General features: G+C 48.3%; 1 pseudogene; it reads right to left on the reverse strand.

The window, feature by feature from the left end:
• Window positions 1–16,308: 16,308 nt before the first annotated feature.
• On the reverse strand, window positions 16,309–16,696 carry LOC139256450 (histone H2A type 2-A-like; annotated as a pseudogene).
• Window positions 16,697–18,543: the final 1,847 nt, after the last annotated feature.

The raw sequence follows: 18,543 nt of genomic DNA on the forward strand, positions 1-18,543 counted from the left end.
TTAATGACTTGGAAGAAGGGACCGAGTGTAATGTAGCCAAGTTTGCTGATGATACAAAGATGGGTGGGAAAGCAAATTGAGGGCAAAAAAAATTTGCAAAGGGATATAGACAGGGTAAATGAGTGGGCAAAAATTTGTCACATGGAGTATAATATGGGAAAATGTGAGGTTATCCACTTTGGCAGAAATAATAGAAAAGCAAATTATAATTTAAATGGAGAAAAATTGCAAAGTGCTACAGGACAGAGAGACCTGAGGGTGTTTGTGCATAAAACACAAAAAGTCAGTATGCAGGTTCAGGAAGTAGTCAGGAAGGTAAATGTAATGTTGGCCTTTATTGTCAGGGGGATAGAATAAAAAGCAGAGAAGTCCTGCTCCAAGTGTACAGGGTATTGGTGGGACCACACCTGGAATACTGTGTGTTTAAGGAAGGATACACTTACATGGGAGGCTGTTCAGAGGTTGATTCCGGCGAGGAGGGGTTTCTCTGATGAGGACAGGTTGAGAAGGTTGGGACGATACACTTTGGAGTTCAGAACAATGAGAGAAATCGGAGGTGTGAGAATACAATAACTCAGCTGTTACTTTACCAAGATGGCCGCGCATGCGCTTTGCTGTTCACTGAACCAAGATGGCAGATGACTGACCCTGCCTTCCTGTACAAAGATGGCCGCCGTTACCCTGGGCCTGTGACCGGGAGAAAGCCTCGAGGCTGCAGCCGCCGATATTCCGGGTATTATTCCGGGCTTCCGGCGGGCACCGGTTGTTTCTGAAGCCTCCCCGGCTCCCCGCTGGTCCATTACTCCCCTCCGCCCCGCGGAGTAGGAGCTGTTTTGCGGAACAGATAATCACCATGTCCACGCCGCCATTGCACTCACCGCGCATGCTCCAAATACAGCCAGTTCTCGCGCCTGCGCACTGGGTCTCTGGGGTCGGCACATCCTCCGTCGCGAGGAATGCTGGGTAAATACCAAAGACCACGTGAGAGAATGGGACAGGATTTACTGGGCTCCCATTGGGCACTGAACCATGTTCATTCTGGCACTTCGACTTTGTTTCTGCTGCTCTGAATAACCCTGTACCTGAGCTGGAGAGTAATGTTCTGTCTCAATATTGAATAAATCAGCTTGTTTCAAACACCGTGTGTCCAATATTTCTTTTCTCCATAAAAAGAGACTAATTAATGTTCCCTTCCCGTCCATTTTGGGCCTTTTCTTACTCTAGATTATTTCACTTCTCACGTAATTCATCTTTTCCCACATCAAATCCCAAACTTGTTTCATTTGAGTATCCGGCTTGTGGATGTCTCAGACTGAACCGGCGTGTTTCACTTTACACTCATTTGACATTCATTTCAACCAACCCTTGAAAGAACTATCTTGCGTAAGACTGTAAATCTGTTATTTTCTGTATTTAACGATTGTTGAATGTGGTTAATAGATCTCCACACATACTGCATGTGATCAACTTTGAAATGTTCTGACCTTTGTAATTGCCTTTGCTAATTTTGATGGGTTAGTTGATTACAATTACTTGTTACTAACATACCTTGCAGTATTTCTTGCATCAAAATAATTGTTTAAATACTTCCTTTATCAGGTCTTTAGCTTCCCCACTGATCTCTGTTTCTTCTTGTGGGGGAATCGAGAACTAGGTGGCAAAGTCTGAGCATAAGGGGGCGCCCATTTAAAATGGAAATGAAGAGGAATTTCTTCTCTCAGAGGGTCGTGAATCTGTGAAATTATCTACCCCAAAGAACAGTGGAGTCTGGGTCACTGAAAATATTTTAGTTGCAGATAGAGTGATTTTTGAAAGATAGTGGAAGAAGGTTTATGGAGAGAGGGCAGGGGAATGGAGTTGAGGCCAAGATCAGATCAGCCAAGATCTTATTGAATGGCGGGGTGGGCTGAAGGAGCCAGATGGCTACTGCTGCCCCTATTTCTTATGTTCTTAGCCTTGGTTAAGGGATGGGTTTAGATGTAGGTTTAGTGGTTGTGGTTTGTGGTTATTTGTTAGGATTGGGATTAGTGATTCAGATAGTCAATAGGATATTCGGCTTAGGATATAATGATTTACTTAGAAAGCACTATTGGCAATGTAAGTGTTACTGGACATGCTCTTTTCCATTTCATGTTTTTAACCTCACAGAGCCGAGTCACAAAACAGCCTCACAATGTGTTCATTCAAGGAACCTTCTTTCCAGCGCAAGCCTGGTTTCCTCGCTTCTTTCTGTCAACAACACATCGTAATCTCTACATTTCTCATGGAAAAATAAATTAGTGACATTAGATTTGTGAATTTTGGAACAATAACAGATGGATACAATTGTTGCACTGGTTACATCTAATCATCAACCTGCCTAAAAAGGACTGCTGACAATAATCTGTCACCAGGCCCCACCAGTCACCGTCTGATTCCTCCATCATCTCTTCATTCATTATCCACCTCTCCCACTAGAGCTGATTTGACCGGCATGACCATTCTCCATACTGAGGTTCTCTCATTACCAAGCAGAGCATAATCACCGGCACGGACTGGTTAGTCTGAATGGCTCATTTCTGTGTCATTCTGTAATTTTGTAGTCTCATTGTAAGTGGTCCCTCGATTTGATGATTCATTGTAACTGGTCCCTGGATTGTGTGCCTCAGTGTAAGGGGTCCACGGATTTGATGTCTCAGTGTAAGTGGCCCCTGGATTTGATGCCCCAGTACAAGTGGTCCCCTGATTTGGAGTCACAATGCAAGTGGTTCCTCGATTTAGTGTTTTAATGTAATTGGTCCCTGGATGTTGTCATGTATTCAACTATCATTGCAATCCATTTATAAGCTGACCTAAGTTGTACACCTTGAGAACATTCACCATAAAGGGGTGAACTTGTGGCAGACACTCCTAACCTGGATGTTCAGGTATAAAAGGGGAAACTCCACCCACCTTCATCGCTTGAGGTCTTGGTAATAAAGGTAACTGCTCACAGAGTGACCTTCTCTCAAATATGGGCCTCGTATCCATTTATACTGTATAGTAAGGACATATCATTGGCGACGCGAAACTGGGATTTAAACCACGTGAGCATAGCCACGGGTAGCACAGAAGAGAGGTACTGTGTTGGCGATGATTGGAACGACTTTGAGAGACTACAGCAAAGTTTTGTCACTAAGGAATGGTTGGGACAAGATTCGGCCGACGAACGCAGAGCTCATCTCCTGACGGTTTGTGGATCCAGAACGTACTCCCTGATGAAGGCCCTTCTAGCACCAGAGAAGCTGGGGACAAGACGTTCGAAGAGCTCAGTAAGTTGATCGGGGAACACCTTAAACCTGCAAGCAGCATGCACATAGCGAGACACCAGTTTTACATGCACTGGCGTTGAGAAGGGAAAAGCGTTCCTGACTTCATGGCAGATCTCCGGCGACTGGCGATTATATGTAAGTTCACAGATACAGGCAGAGCGGAGATGATGCAAGACTTTTTTATTGAGGGCATTGGGCATGCTGGAGTTTTCAGGAACCTGATTGAGACCAAAGACTTGACCTTGGAAGCGGCGGCTCTGATAGCCCAGACATTTATCTCAGGGGTGGAAGAGACCAGAATGATGTATGACAAGAATCTTAGCTCAAATGCGGCAAACGACCAGGGAGTCAACATTGTTAACGCGGCACACAGTTCTCCAGGCAGACAAGGGCAATCGGACATGCCCCAGCGTGCAGTCGAACCCAAAAAGGGAATTCAACAGAGACAATGGCTAGCTGAACGGTGATTCATACGATTGCAATGGACAATGCGGCCAGTAATGGGGCCATCAACTCCTGTTAATGGTACACTTAAGGAGAGTTACAGAGACAGTCAGAGACGATCGACTGGTAATGGACCTTTTGTTTCAAACAACGGGTCCTCCAGCTCATGCTGGAGGTGTGGAGCCAAACACCCAGCCAGAGCCCGCAGGTATCAGCAATATACCTGCAGAAACTGCAACGTCAGCGGTCATTTGGCGCGTATGTGCAGGAAGCCTGAAGGCAGGTTAATGTACGAGGAGGACGGGCCCGATGTAAGCTCTACGAGGCCAAATAAATACTGGGGAAAATCACTGGAAGCTGAAGTTCAGCGAGTTCATGTGGAGCACATATACAGTTCGTTTACCAGGACGCCACCGACAATGATGAAAGTGCTCCTCAATTGCATCCCAGTATTAATGGAGCTAGACACGGCGGCCAGCCAGTCCTTGATGAGTATCAACCAGTTTGAAAGATTGTGGGTGTCCAAGGCCAGGAGGCCAAAATTATTGCCGATTGATGCACATCTACGGAGATCATTAGGAGAACAGGTTGCCACTCTGGATTGTCCTGGGGGACGGTCCCACACTACTGGGGAGGAGTTGGCTTGCTGTCATGAACTGGAAATGGGACGATGTCAATGCATTTCTTCTATGGAGCGAGTATCATGCTCACAGGTCCTGGACAAATTCGACTCATTATTTCAACCCGGCATCGGCACTTTCATAGGGGCTAAGGGAGTGATTCACATAAACCCGGACGCCAGGCCAGTACCCCACAAGGCCAGAGCGGTGCCGTACATGATGTGGGAAAAAATGGAATGCAAATTGGACCGCCTGCTGAGGGAAGGCATCGTCTTGCCAGTTGAATTCAGTGACTGCGCGAGCCCGATTGTGCCGGTGCTCAAGGCGGATGAGTCGATCAGGATATTTGGCGCTTACAAGGCCACCATCAATCGGGTGTCACTCCAAGACCAGTACCCGCTACCAAGAGCGGAGGACCGCTTTGCGACACTATCCGCTGGAAAAACTTTTTCAAAATTGGACCTGACCTCAGCTCACATGACCCGGGAGCTGGAGAGTGAGTCGAAAAGGCTGACCACCATCACGACACACAAGGGGTTGTTTGAGTCTCACAGATGTCCGTTCGGGATTCGTTCAGCCACCGAGATCTTTCAGCAAAATATGGAAAGCCTCCTCAAGTCGATTCCAAGGACGATGGTTTTTCAGGACGACATCCTCATTAGGGGTCGCGATGCTGAAAAACACCTCCACGACCTGGATGAGCTGCTACGCACACTGGACCGGGTAGGGCTGTGACTGAAAAAGGCAAAGTGCGTATTCTTAGCTCCAGAGGTAGAATTCCTGGGGAGGAGGGTAGCAGCAAATGGGATCAGACCTACTGTGTCCAAAACGGAAGCGATCCGGAGAGGACCCATACCCCGTCACACGACGGAGCTGCATTCATTTCTGGGGCTCCTGAAATATTTTGTGAATTTTCTTCCCAAATTGAGCATGCTGTTAGAGCCGCTACACGTGCTCCCACGCAAAGGTCGCGATTGGGTCTGGGGCAACAGCCAGGAAAGTTGCTTTTGATAAAGCACGCAACTTGTTATGCTCCAACAAACTGTTAACATTACATGGCCCATGCTCTACCTGCTTCTCTCTGGAAAGAGAGAAGACTGCCTGGAAGTATCCCAGACTGAGGAAATTCAGAATCACGGTCACCTTCACAGCTAGTAGCAGCGCTGTCCTTGTCATGGAGTGTGGCTGCAGGTTTGGTTACAAGAGGTGGCAGAGTTCTGTGAACACCTCCGTTGTAAAGAGCAGACAACTCCCACACTGCTTCTGGCTCAGGCTGACATAAAGGAATTGCTCTTGGAAGGCCCTAGTTTGGCAGGAAATTTGAGCTGGAGACAGATCATAAATCCCTAACATCCCTTTTGTCCAACAACAAGGCCATAAATGCGAATGCGTCGGCCCGCATACAGAGGTGGTCACTTACGTTAGCTGCCTATGACTACACAATTCAGCATAGACAGTGCACTGAACACTGTGCCGACGCACTCAGCAGGCTCCCACTTGCCACCACTGAGGGGGCAACTGAGCATGATGCTGAGATGGTCATAGCTGTTGAAGCTTTCGAAAGCGAAGGTTCACCTGTGACAGCCCGTCAGATTAAAGTCTGGACAAATAAAGACCCGCTACTGTCTTTTTTGTTAAGAAATGTGTCCTGAATGGGGACTGGGCAGCCATGTACAGGACATGCCCTGAGAAATTTAAACCGTTTCATAGGCACAAGGATGAACTCTAGATTCAGGCCGCTTGCCTACTATGGGGAAACCGAGTAGTCATGTCCCAGAGGGGCAGAGAGATGTTTATCAGAGAACTTCACAATGAGCACCCGGGCATTATCATGATGAAGGCAATTGTCAGGTCACACATTTGGTGGACAGGAATAGATGCAGACCTGGAACTTTGTGTTCGCAGGTGCAACACGTGTGCTCAGCTGGTCAACGCACCTAGGGAAACCGCCCTTAGCCCCTGGTCCTGGCCCGCCGAGCCATGGTCACGCATCCATGTGGACTACGCAGGTCCTTTCATGGGAAAACTGTTTTTAGTTGTAGTAGACGCCTACTCCAAATGGATTGAGTGTGCCATTTTAAATTCAAGCACATCCTCTGCCACGGTAGAAATTCTACGGGCAATGTTCGCCGCCCATGGTCTACCGGATGTCATGGTCAGCTACAATGGCCCGTGCTTCACAAGCATTGATTTCCAAGACTTCATGGCAGGCAATCAGAATGGCACCGTTCAAGCCGGCCTCAAATGGCCAGGCGGAACGAGCAGTGAGGATAAGCAAACAGGTAATGCTCAGAATCCAAGGGGGTTCCCTTCAAAGGTGCTTTATCACGCCTCCTGTAGGCCAATAGGTCCCAACGACACTCGCTCACAGGGGTTCCACCCGCAGAGCTGCGAATGAAAAGGACTCTCAAAACGAGGTTATCCCTATACACCCTGCTATGAAAGAAATTGTTGAGAGCAGGCGCCAGTCACAATGTGACTACCATGACGGGAATGCGAGGGCGCGATGTATTGACTCTGTCTTTGTCTTCAACTACGCTGCAGGGCCCAAATGGCTTGAAGGCACTGTGATTGCCAAAGAGGGGAATTGGGGTTTTGGTAATTAAACTTACCAATGGACAAATCTGCCGCAAACACGTGGATCAAACTAGAAGGAGGTTCAGCAACCCCATAGAAGAAGCAGAGGAAGAACACGATGTAGAGTTTACTCCACCACAGGTGACCGAACACCGGAATCAATTGGAGGAGAGCCCAGTCACTGTGGGCAGTCCAGACAGGCCTGAGGTAGCGCAAACGGCAGACACTCAGGACAGCGCCCAGCAACCGGAACCGCAACTCAGCCGCTCTACTAGGGAGTGTAAACCACCAGAGATACTTAACCTGTGATGTCAATAAGACTTTGCGGGGAGGTGATGTCATGTATTCAACTATCATTGTTACACATGTATAAGCTGACATAAGTTGTACAACTTGAGAACATTGACCACAATGGCGTGAACTTGTGGGAGACACTCCTAACCTGGACTTTCAAGTATAAAAGGGGAAGCTCCACCCACCTTCATCACTTGAGGTATTGGTAATAAAGGTAACTGGTCACAGAGTGACCTTCTCTCAAGTATGGGCCTCGTGTGCATTTATACGGTATAGTAAGGACATATCAGATTTGGTGTCACAATGTAAGTGGTCCCTGGATTTGGTGTCACAATGTAAGTGGTCCCTGGTTTTGGTGTCACAATGTAAGGGGATCCTGGATTTGTTGTCAACAGCACCTCATCATTGGGACTGTGGACAACCCCGCAGACCAGCAACGCATTCAGCACAGAATGATCCCACTAAAATCTATTCCCAATTAACACTACCCACATTAATTCACCAGAAACAGCCCAGTGCCTGCAAGGAACTGCAGCCCCATGTCTAACTTCAGTGGAACACACAATACAAAACAATTTAAAGGAAAAGTAAACCCATCATAGTTCAACAAAGGCAATTAATGGGTATTAAATACCCCTCACTCATACCCCTCCTTCACCTCTACTCTCCAACTTCCCCTCCCCAACTACTCTTTCGCCCCTACTCTCCAAACCCCTCACCCAACTCCTCTATCACCACATTTCTGTCAAATCCTCAGCCCAACTCCTCTTTCACCCTTCTCTCCAAACCCCTCCACCAACTCCTCTTTTCCCCCGACAATTTCATTTTCCACATCACTTACACAAGTCATCCACACTGGAAGTAAATCTAGGAGCTTCCATGTAATGGTAAGGTGATCACTGGACAATAAAGTGCAGAGACTGGTGGGTGGCTGCTCATTACCCTCGGTGAGATTTAATCCCCTTACCACTGAATACTGCGGACAGACGGTCACCTTGGTAACGGAATCGTCATTGTGACATCACTTTCTAAACAAGGGCACACAGGACAATGGGTCATCAATAAATGGTAAAGGGATTAAACACTCTGCAATTACATCATTAATAATAGGAAATAAATGCTGAAAAATAACTGGCGAAGATAATAGCTTTTCTCTGTGGAATTCACGAGCAAACAATAAGAGTGATGTGTTTAGTTTACACACACACACACTTACACATATATACGTAGCAAAGACTTTGTGTGCACACTTTTCATTTGTTGTAATTAAGCTGATCCAATATGTTTTATTAGGTCTTGCTGCGTTAGGATATAAAGATACCGCACGCTATTGCTCATCCTGCTGCCTGGAGGAATGGAGCAGATATTTAAAGGGACTCCATTTTATCTACCGAATTATACTTAAAAGAACAGTCCAGTTTATCTCGCAATGTCGGAGGACTTGACAAGCCGAGTTCCCATTAACAGTCGCTCCCTTCTGTACTGTGCAGTGATTGTAAAGCTATTTATTTTCAGTGACTTGAGCCTTTCTATAATGTTTCAGTTGTTTTTGATGATCCATTTGATTTGCTTTTATATTTGAAAGGATTTCAGAATTGTGCATTGCGACGAAGGTTTTGTTTAAAGGTGGATTTAAGTTTGTTTGAAAATATTATTTCTAACCCTCCCCCAACCCCACAAATTTTAGAAGACTCTGCAATACTGACTGGGAAGTTCCCAAGTTCGGTCCTTGATCTGGGCTGTAAGTTGTTCTCAGTCAAAGCAGCAGTTCAGGGGTTCTAATTGTCCTCACTACCACTGGGCTAAATATATGTAAAAATTATCCAGTGCCCTTGCTTTTGATACCGATCCAGTGACATCAACAGGGACGTGTGTGGATGTCACTTGAGGGAAGGATTGAACTCGGCTCTGATGCCTATCACAGTGGAAATTTATATCCTGTACTTAAAGTAACAACTTTTGTAACCTCCATTCGCAAGGTATGAGAAGGGGAGGATCTGCAGCTTGGAATCTCAAATCAACCATCACGTCAAGATTTCAGGGAATCATCGGATTCATCAGGATCACCTTATCATCAGCCTTTGGAAAAACACCAATCACAGCGGGGAGAAACAGGCCATATGTTCTGTGTGTGGATGCACCATCAACCAATCGTCTAGCCTGTGAGACTCGTGTGCCCAGCTGACTCAACACTGTAAATGTGGGGACAGTGGGAATAGATGGAGATGCGCGTCGGGTGAAAACACATCAGGGAGAGGCCGTTTACCAGCTGAGAGTGGAAAGAGATGCAGTCGCTTATATCAACAATTGCTGTAGGCACATGCTAAGTCCTGTCACTGAAAGTGATTAACAGACTGAATTTTGTGTTCAGTGATCCCGGGCGTGTTAGCTATCCCTAACCTGGACACCAAGGCAAAGAGAGGCACTCTGGAAGGTGTGTGGAACTGGGACTTGTCCCTGAGAGTAAACAAAGGCATGAGAATGGATACAATCGAGAGTTAGAAAGGAGAAAAGGCCTCAAATGGAGCAGTTGGTAACACGACATCAATAGTCGCCCCTTATCACAGAGATATCAAATATTGACACATTGTGTAATTTTAAATATCAAAATATTAAACTCCAGCCCAGTTTTCAGAATGATTAACATCAGCAGAAACAAATCCCAACTGAGAGAACAAACATGATTCAGTCATACTGTGATTAACAGCAGTAATAACAGTCGAACCAAACCCCTGCAGTTATTTGTGAACTCGCAATTCAGATAAATGAATGAATCTCTTCCCACACTTCCCCAGTGTGAAATCGCTGGTGTTTCAGCAGATGATGGAGTGAAACCCTACCCACACACGGAGCAGGTGAACGGCCTCTTCCCGGTGTGACTGTGACAATGAATTTATAGATCACACGGGGAGGTGAATCTCTCCCCACAGTCTCCACATTCCCACGGTTTCTCCATGGTGTGGGTGTCCTTGTGTCTCTCCAGTTTGGACGATCAGTTGAAGATTTCTCCACAGACACAACACGTGTAGCTTCTCTCTGCTGTGAATGGTGCGAAGTTTTTTCAGGCTGTTTAACTGGTTGAAGCTCTTTCTAGTGCACTGGAGCAATCTCACGCAGATGTTTGTGTGTCGTGGTGCTTTCCCAGTTGTTTGAAATATTGTCCCACAGAGAGAACAGACAAACATTCCTGCTTCAACTTTCAAATGCCGAGAATGTTGATCATTTCCACCTTACATGGTTGGGTTCAGACCTGCACCAGCTGTGTGCAAAGTGAGAATAAAATCAATGAGATGCTGATTTTCTCTGCTGGCCACTGGGTCTTTTGTGCTGGCCCATTAGGGTGAGACTGTGTTGCCCGATAGGCTGAGCCTGGGCTGGCCCAATTGGATGAGCCTGTGCTGCCCGATAGTGTGAACCTGTGCTGGCCCGATAGTGTAAAACTGTGCTGGGCCGATCGGGTGAGACTGTGCTGCCCGATAGTGTAAAACTGTGCTGGGCCGATCGGGTGAGACTGTGCCGGCCCGATAGGGTGAGCCTGGGCTGGGTCAACAGGGTTAGACTGTGCTGGCCCGATAGAGTGAGACTGTGCTGGCCCGATAGTATGAGACTGTGCTTGCCCGATAGGGTGAGACAGTGCTGGCCCGATAGAGTGAGACTGTGCTTGCCCGATAGTGTGAGATTGTGCTGGCCCGATAGGGTGAGACTGTGCTGGCCCGATAGAGTGAGACTGTGCTTGCCCGATAGTGTGAGATTGCGCTGGCCCGATAGAGTGAGACTGTGCTGGCCCGATAGTGTGAGATTGTGCTGGCCCGATAGAGTGAGACTGTGCTGGCCCGATAGTATGAGACTGTGCTTGCCCGATAGTGTGAGATTGTGCTGGCCCGATAGTGCGAGATTGTGCTGGCCCAATAGTGTGAGACTGTGCTGGCCCGATAGAGTGAGACTGTGCTGGCCCGATAGTGTGAGATTGTGCTGGCCCGATAGAGTGAGACTGTGCTGGCCCGATAGAGTGAGACTGTGCTTGCCCGATAGTGTGAGATTGTGCTGGCCCGATAGAGTGAGACTGTGCTGGCCCGATAGTATGAGACTGTGCTTGCCCGATAGGGTGAGACAGTGCTGGCCCGATAGAGTGAGACTGTGCTGGCCCGATAGTGTGAGATTGTGCTGGCCCAATAGGGTGAGACTGTGCTGGCCCGATAGAGTTAGACTGTGCTGGCCCGATAGTGCGAGCCTGGATTGGCTCGATAGGGTGAGGCCTGGTTAGCCCGATAGGGTGAGACTGTGATGACCCGATAGGGTGAGCCTGTGCTGGCCGATAGTGTGAACCTGTGCTGGCCCGATAGGGTGAGACTGTGATAGTCCAATGGGCTGAGCCTGTGCTGGCCCGATATTGTGAGATTGTGCTGGCCCGATAGTGTGAACCTGTGCTGGCCCGATAGGGTGAGACTGTGATGGCCCGACAGGATGATCCTATGCTGGTCCAATATTGCGAGACTGTGCTGGCCCGATAGTGTGAATCTGTGCTGGCCCGATAGTGCGAGCCTGGATTGGCTCGATAAGGTGAGGCCGGGTTAGCCCAATAGGGTGAGCCTGTGCTGGCTCAATGGGGTGAGACTGGGCTTGCCCGAGAGGGTGAGGCCGGATTGCCCCAATAGGGCGTATCAGTGCTGGCCCAATAGGGTGCGATGTCTTCTGTATAGCGTCCACATCTCTGAGCCATACAGAGGGGGTGTATTACACAGTCCTGAAGACCATGTGCTTGCTGAAAGCTTTCAACTCAAATTGCTGGTGAAATACCATCAACGATGTCTTCACAAGATCCTGCAAATCCCCTGGGAGGACAGATGCACCAACGTTAGCGTCCTTGAACAGGCCAATATCCCCAGTATTGATGCACTGACCACACTCGACCAGTTCCGCTGGGCGGGCCGCATTGTTCACAAGCCTGACTGAAGAATCCCAAAGCAAATGCTCCAGTCAGAACTCCTACATGGCATGCGTTCCTAAGGTGGGCAGAGGAAGCGTTTCAAGGACACCCTCAAAGCCGTCTGATAAAGTGCAACATCCCCATCGGCACCTGGGAGTTCCTGGCCGAAGTCTACCCGAAGTGGAGGAAGTGCATCCATTGAGCACCTCGAGTCTCATCGCCGAGAGCATGCAGAAATATAGCACAGGCAGGGGGAGGAGCGTGCAGCAAACCAGTCCCACACACCCTTTCCTTCAACCACCGTCCATCCCAACTGGGACAGAGACTGTAATTCCCGTATTGGACTGTTCAGTCACCTGAGAACTCACTTTTAGAGTTGGATCAAGACCTCCTCGATTTCGAGCGACTGCCTATGCTGATGATGAATAGAGTGAGCTTTGGATGGCCCAATAGGGTGAGCATGGGATGGCCCAATAAGGTGAGCCAGTGTTGGACCAATAGGATGAGCCCAGGCCCAGGGTCACCAGACAACAATCAGCACAGCAAGTCTCTCTTTCTGGGGTCACTGACCTGGGCACAAACATGTGACAAATCAAACTGACATACACCCTGAAGCCCGGCCCACACGTTGTCCCTGCACAAAGGAATACACAAGCGCCGTGAGACCCGCCCTGACCAAGATGGCGGCCGCTGAGCCCGCTCCCCGCCCGGGAAACAGTTACCACCAAGAAAGTAATCAAGAAAACATCACCGAAGGGCTGCAAGGAGCGTAGAAGGGGGAGGAAGGAGAGTTACTCAGTCTACATCTACAAAGTTCACCCCGACACTGGCATCTCCTCCAAGGGCATTGACATCATGAACTCGGTTGTGAACGATATTTTGGAGCGCATCGCGGGTGAGGCTTCCCGCCTGGCCCATTACAACAAGCGCCGCACCATCAGCTCCCGGGAGATCCAGACCGCCGTGCGCCTGCTGCTGCCCGGGGAGCTGGCCAAGCACGCCGTGTCGGAAGGGACAAAGGCGGTGACCAAGTCCACCAGCTCCAAGTAAAACTGCGCGCTGTCCTGAGAGATCAAACCCAAACACAACTGCTCTTTTAAGAGCCACCCACAATTTCTCTGAAAGAGCTGCACGAACGCATCTCCCTTTAAACTTAAATCACTAATTATTTCCTGAACAATTGTGTGAGAGCCTTTGGAGTTCCAGCTGAAGATTTAGTTTTGAATTCTCAGATAAGCAGCTTCACTCTCAGACCTGTTCATATACACTGCCTACCGAATTAAAAGCATGTTTAGGGGCTGAGACTCAGATTTCAGTCACACATTCTCTCTCGCAAGTACTTATCAAATTTATTTTTCAATTCCTGTTGCGTCATTTCGTTTATTAACCCGACACTCCCCGCAGTATAACAATCCAGAATGGGAGTTCTGATATAGACCATAACCAGGGCAGTTTGAACACTCTGTCTAATATGTCCTTACTATACAGTATAAATGCACAGGAGGCCATACTTGAGAGAAGGTCACTCTGTGGCCAGTAACATTTATTAGCCAGCACTGAAGTGATGATAATGGGTGGAGCTTCCCCTTTTATACCTGAAAGTCAAGTTTAGGAGTGTCTCCCACAAATGCAGCCCCTTATGGTCAATGTTCTCACGGTGTCCAACTTAGGTCAGTTTATACATGGGTTACAATGACAGTTGAATACATGGCATCACCTCTCCCCAAAGTCTTATTGGGATCATTGATTAAGTCTCTCTGGTGGTTTACGCTGCCTTGTAGAGCGCTTGAGTTGGGGATCCAGTTGTTGGGCGTTGGCCTGAGTGTCTGCTGTTTGCCGTGCCTCAGGCCCGTCCGGACTGCCCACAGTCACTGGGCTCTCCTCGGCTTGGTTCCGATGTTCGCTCACCTGTGGAGGAGTGAACTCTATATCGTGTTCTTCCTCTGCTTCTTCTATGGGGTTGCTCAATTCCCTTTTTGTTTAATCCACGTGTTTGCGGCAGATTTGTCCATTGGTAAGTTTAACTATCAGAATCCTATTTCCCTCTTTGGGCAATCACAGAGCCTGCAAGTTATTTAAGCCCAGCAGCGTAGTTGAAGACAAAGACAGAGTCAATACATCGCGCCCTCGCATTCCCGTCATGGTAGTCACATTGTGACTGGCGCCTGCTCTCAACAATTTATTTCATGGTGGGGTGTATAATGGATAACCTGGTTTAGAGTGTCCTTTTCATTAGTAGCTCTGCGGGTGGAACCCCTGTGAGCGAGTGTGGTCGGGATCTATTGGCCAACAGGAGGCATGATTAGCGGCTTTGTAGGGAACCCCTTTGGATTCTGAGCATCCCCTGTGTGATTATTTGCACTGCTCGTTCCACCTGACCATTTGAGGCCGTTCTGACATGGTTGATACCATTTCCTGCCATGAAGTCCTGGAATTCAATGCTTGTAAAGCACGGGCCATTGTCGCTGACCAAGGCGTCCGGTCGACCATGGGCAGCTAACATTGCACGTTGACTTTCTACCTTGGCGGAGGATGTGCTTAAATTGAGAATGTCACACTCGATCCATTTGAAGTAAGCGTCTACTGCAAACAAAAACATTTTTTCTCATGAAAGGACTTGCGTAGTCCACATGGATACATGACCATGGTTTGGCGGGCCAGGACCAGGGGCTAAGGGGGGACTTCCCTGGGCGCATTGCCCAGTTGGGAACACGTGTTGCATCTGTGAACTCAAATTTCCAGGTCTGCATCTATCCCTGGCCAACAAACGTGTGACCTGGCAATTGCCTTCATCATGACAATGCCCGGGTGTTCATTGTGGTGTTCTCTGTTGAACATCTCTCTGCCCATCTGGCGCATGACTACACGGTTTCCCCACAGTAGCCAATCAGCCTGAATCGAGAGTTCATCCTTGCGTCTGTGAAATGGTTTGAATTCCTCAGGGAATGCCCCGTACGTGGCTGCCCAGTCCCCATTTAGGACACATTTCTTGACTAAAGACAGTAGTGGGTCTCTATTTGTCCAGATTTTGATCTGACAGGCTGTCACAGGTGAGCCTTCGCTTTCGAAAACTTCAACAGCCATGACCATCTCAGCAGCATGCTCAGTTCGCCCCTCGGTGGTGGCTAGTGGGAGCCTGCTAAGTGCATCGGTGCAGTTTTCAGTGCCCGGTCTGTGCTGAATTGTGTATTCATCGGCGGCTAACGTGAGTGGCCCATCTATATGGGGGCCAATGCATTTGCATTAATGGCCTTGTTGTCAGCCAAAAGGGACGTTCGGGGTTGGTGATCTGTCTCCAGCTCAAACATCCTGCCAAACAGGTACTGGGTCATTTCTTTTACACCATATATCCATTCAAGCGCTTACTTTTCTACCATCCCGTAGCCCCGTTCTGCCTGGGAAAGACTTCTGGAGGCATAAGCTACCGGCTGTAACTGACCATTGGCATTCACATGCTGCAACACATACCTGACCCCATAGAACGACGCATCGCATGTTAAATCAAGTTTCTTACATGGGTCATATAGCGTTAATATATTGTTGGAGCATAACAAATTTTGTGCTCAAATAGAAGCCCTTTCCTGGCTGTCCCCCCCCCCAGACCCATTCACGACCTTTGTGCAGGAGCACGTGTCGCGGCTCTAACAGCCTGCTCAATTTGGGAAGAAAGTGATCAAAAAAATTCAGGAGCCCCAGGAATGAATGCAACTCCGTCGTGTTACGGCGTCTGGATGCTCTCTGGATCGCTTCCGTTTTGGACACAGTCGGTCTGATCCCGACTGCTGCTAACCTCATCCCCAGCAATTCTACTTCTGGAGCTAGGAAGATGCACTTCACCTTTTTCAGTCGCAGACCTACCGGCCATCGCAATCGGGGTAAGTTTGCCGCCTCGCAGGCCAGAAATGATTTATGGGACATTACAGCAGGATTTTATAACAGCAAACCTGTTGCACTGTCTGTCAGCAGTGACCAGTTTATAACCGACAATGTCTGAGGGTCATTTCTGATCAGGAAACTAACCGCTTAATTGCAGAGATTCAATGTTAATTTAGATCTGGGACAATTGTGATCCAGAGAGCATTAACCTGCCCTTACATTGATACTGTGGGTGGCTCGGAAAAGAGCCTTTGGTTTATTAGATTAAATCCTGTCCGCTTTACTTGCTCTTGGACACACTGGTGGTTTTCTTGGGCAGCAGCACAGCCTGTATATCAGGCAGCATCCCGCCCTGAGCGATGGTCACCGTTCCCAACAGCTTGTTGAGCTCCTGGTCGTTGCGGATGGCCAGCTGCAGGTGTCTGGGGATGGTGCGGATGTTCTTGTTGTCGCGGACCGGGTTGCCGGCCAGCTCCAGGATTTCAGCCGGTCAGATACCCGAGCACAGCAGCCATGTAGACCGGGGCTCCGGCACCCACACACTCAGCGTAGTTCGCCTTCCGCAGGAGCCTGTGAACGCGGCCCACAGGGAACTGCAGTCCTACCCGGGAGGAGCGAGACTTGGCCTTGGCCCGAGCTTTACCGCCGGTTTTTCATCTTCGAGACATTTTCACAATCTACACGTTCATGGAAAGAATGAGAAACTCCTCCCACATCTGCCTTATACCTTCTGGAGGAATGCAGCGAGCGAACTAGTGATTGGTCGCTCTGTGGTGAATTTCATTGGTCCTTTCGGATGACCAATCGCAGCCTGTTGAGCCCACCAAAGAAACCTGGGCGGAAATGACTGTTCTGAACAGTCAGTCTTCGAAGGATTTAGAAATTCAAAAATCCCGCCAATAATTGTTAAAATTGCGGATTATGTTAGTAACTTCCCCATTAGCCAAATATTTCCTAATACTTTTTGTTTCCCTTTGTCTTAATCCACATTTCACTTGCAAATTCCAGGCTGTTACAATCAGGTTTAAATTCGGGTTCAGTTTCAAACGATATGTAATGGGAGGGAATCACTCACCACTTATTCTGTAACGGGACACATTCCAGCTCAATCTTTGTAAAAGTGAGCTTTCATAGATTATCGATCGATCCCCCGCACAGGCAGCAGTGAGAACAGAACTGGGAGTCCTTCTGTGAAAAGGGAAGAGGGACAGAGTGTTCAAACTGTCCCGGTTCTGGTCTCTGTAAGAACTCCCATTCTGGGTTGTTACACTCGGACTCGAAGGTTAATAAACGGTTTGACTCCTAAGTCGAATTTTCTTTTAAATTGAAAAGGGCGTGAGAGAGAACGAGGTGGCTAAAGTCTGAGTCTCATCCTAAAACAAGTTTCTAATTCTTCGGCAGGCGCTGTTAATAAACAGGTCTGAGAACAAAGGGAAAGGACGACCAGGGACGTGTTTGTTGTTTAGGGCGGGAAAAGAAAGAACCGGACAGTAAAATCAGTTATCTGAGAATTTAAAACTAAATCTACAGCTGGAACTGCAAAGGTCCCCACACACTTGTTCAGGAAATAATTACAGTAAATTGAGTCTAAAGGGAGATGGGTTTGTGCAGCTCTTTCAGAGAGGTTGTGCGTGTGTGCAGGGACAAAGGGTGGGCGGTGCTGCAGGATGTCTGTCAGTTTGATTGGTCAGATGTTTATGTCCAGCTCAGTGGCCCCTGATAGGGAGCCTTGTTGTTCTGATAGTTGTCTGGTGACCCTGGGCCAGCACGCCTCACCCTATTGGGTCAGACCAGCCCATGCTAACCCTATTGGGCCAGCCCAGGCTCACCCTAATGGGCCAACACAGTCTCATCTCCTTGGGTCAGCCCGGGCTCACACTATTGGGCCAGACCGGGCTCACCCTATTGGGTCACCCAGGTACATCCTATTGGGCCAGCCCGGGTTCACCCTATTGGTGCAGCACAAAAGGCCCAGTGATCAGCAGAGAAAATCAGCAGCTCATTTATTTTATTCTCACTTTGCGTACTTACCCAACCATGTAAACTGGAAATTATGAATACCATCTTCCTTTGAATGTGGAAGGAGAAACATTTTTCACTTCTGTCTGTGGAAAAATATTTCAAACATCAGTGTGACTGCAAAAGCACCGACACACACATACCCTATCCGAGTGAGAATGTTCCAGTGCACTGACTGTGGAAAGAGCTTCAACCAGTTACACAGCCTGAAAAACATCGCACCATTCACAGATGAGAGAAGCTACACGTGATCTGTGTGTGGACGAAACTTCAACTGATCGTCCAACCTGGAGAGACACAAGGACACCTGCTCCATGGAGAAATCATGGAAATGTGGAGACTGTGGGAAGGGATTCAGTTCCCAGTCAGATCTAGAAATCCATCATCACAGTCACACTGGGGAGAGACCTTTCACCTGCTCTGTGTATGGCCAAGGTTTCACTCAGTCATCTGATCTGCTGAAACTCCAGCGAGTTCACACTGGGGAAGTGTGGGA

This window comes from Pristiophorus japonicus, unplaced genomic scaffold (assembly GCF_044704955.1).
Source record: "Pristiophorus japonicus isolate sPriJap1 unplaced genomic scaffold, sPriJap1.hap1 HAP1_SCAFFOLD_73, whole genome shotgun sequence".
Lineage (NCBI taxonomy): Eukaryota > Metazoa > Chordata > Chondrichthyes > Pristiophoridae > Pristiophorus > Pristiophorus japonicus.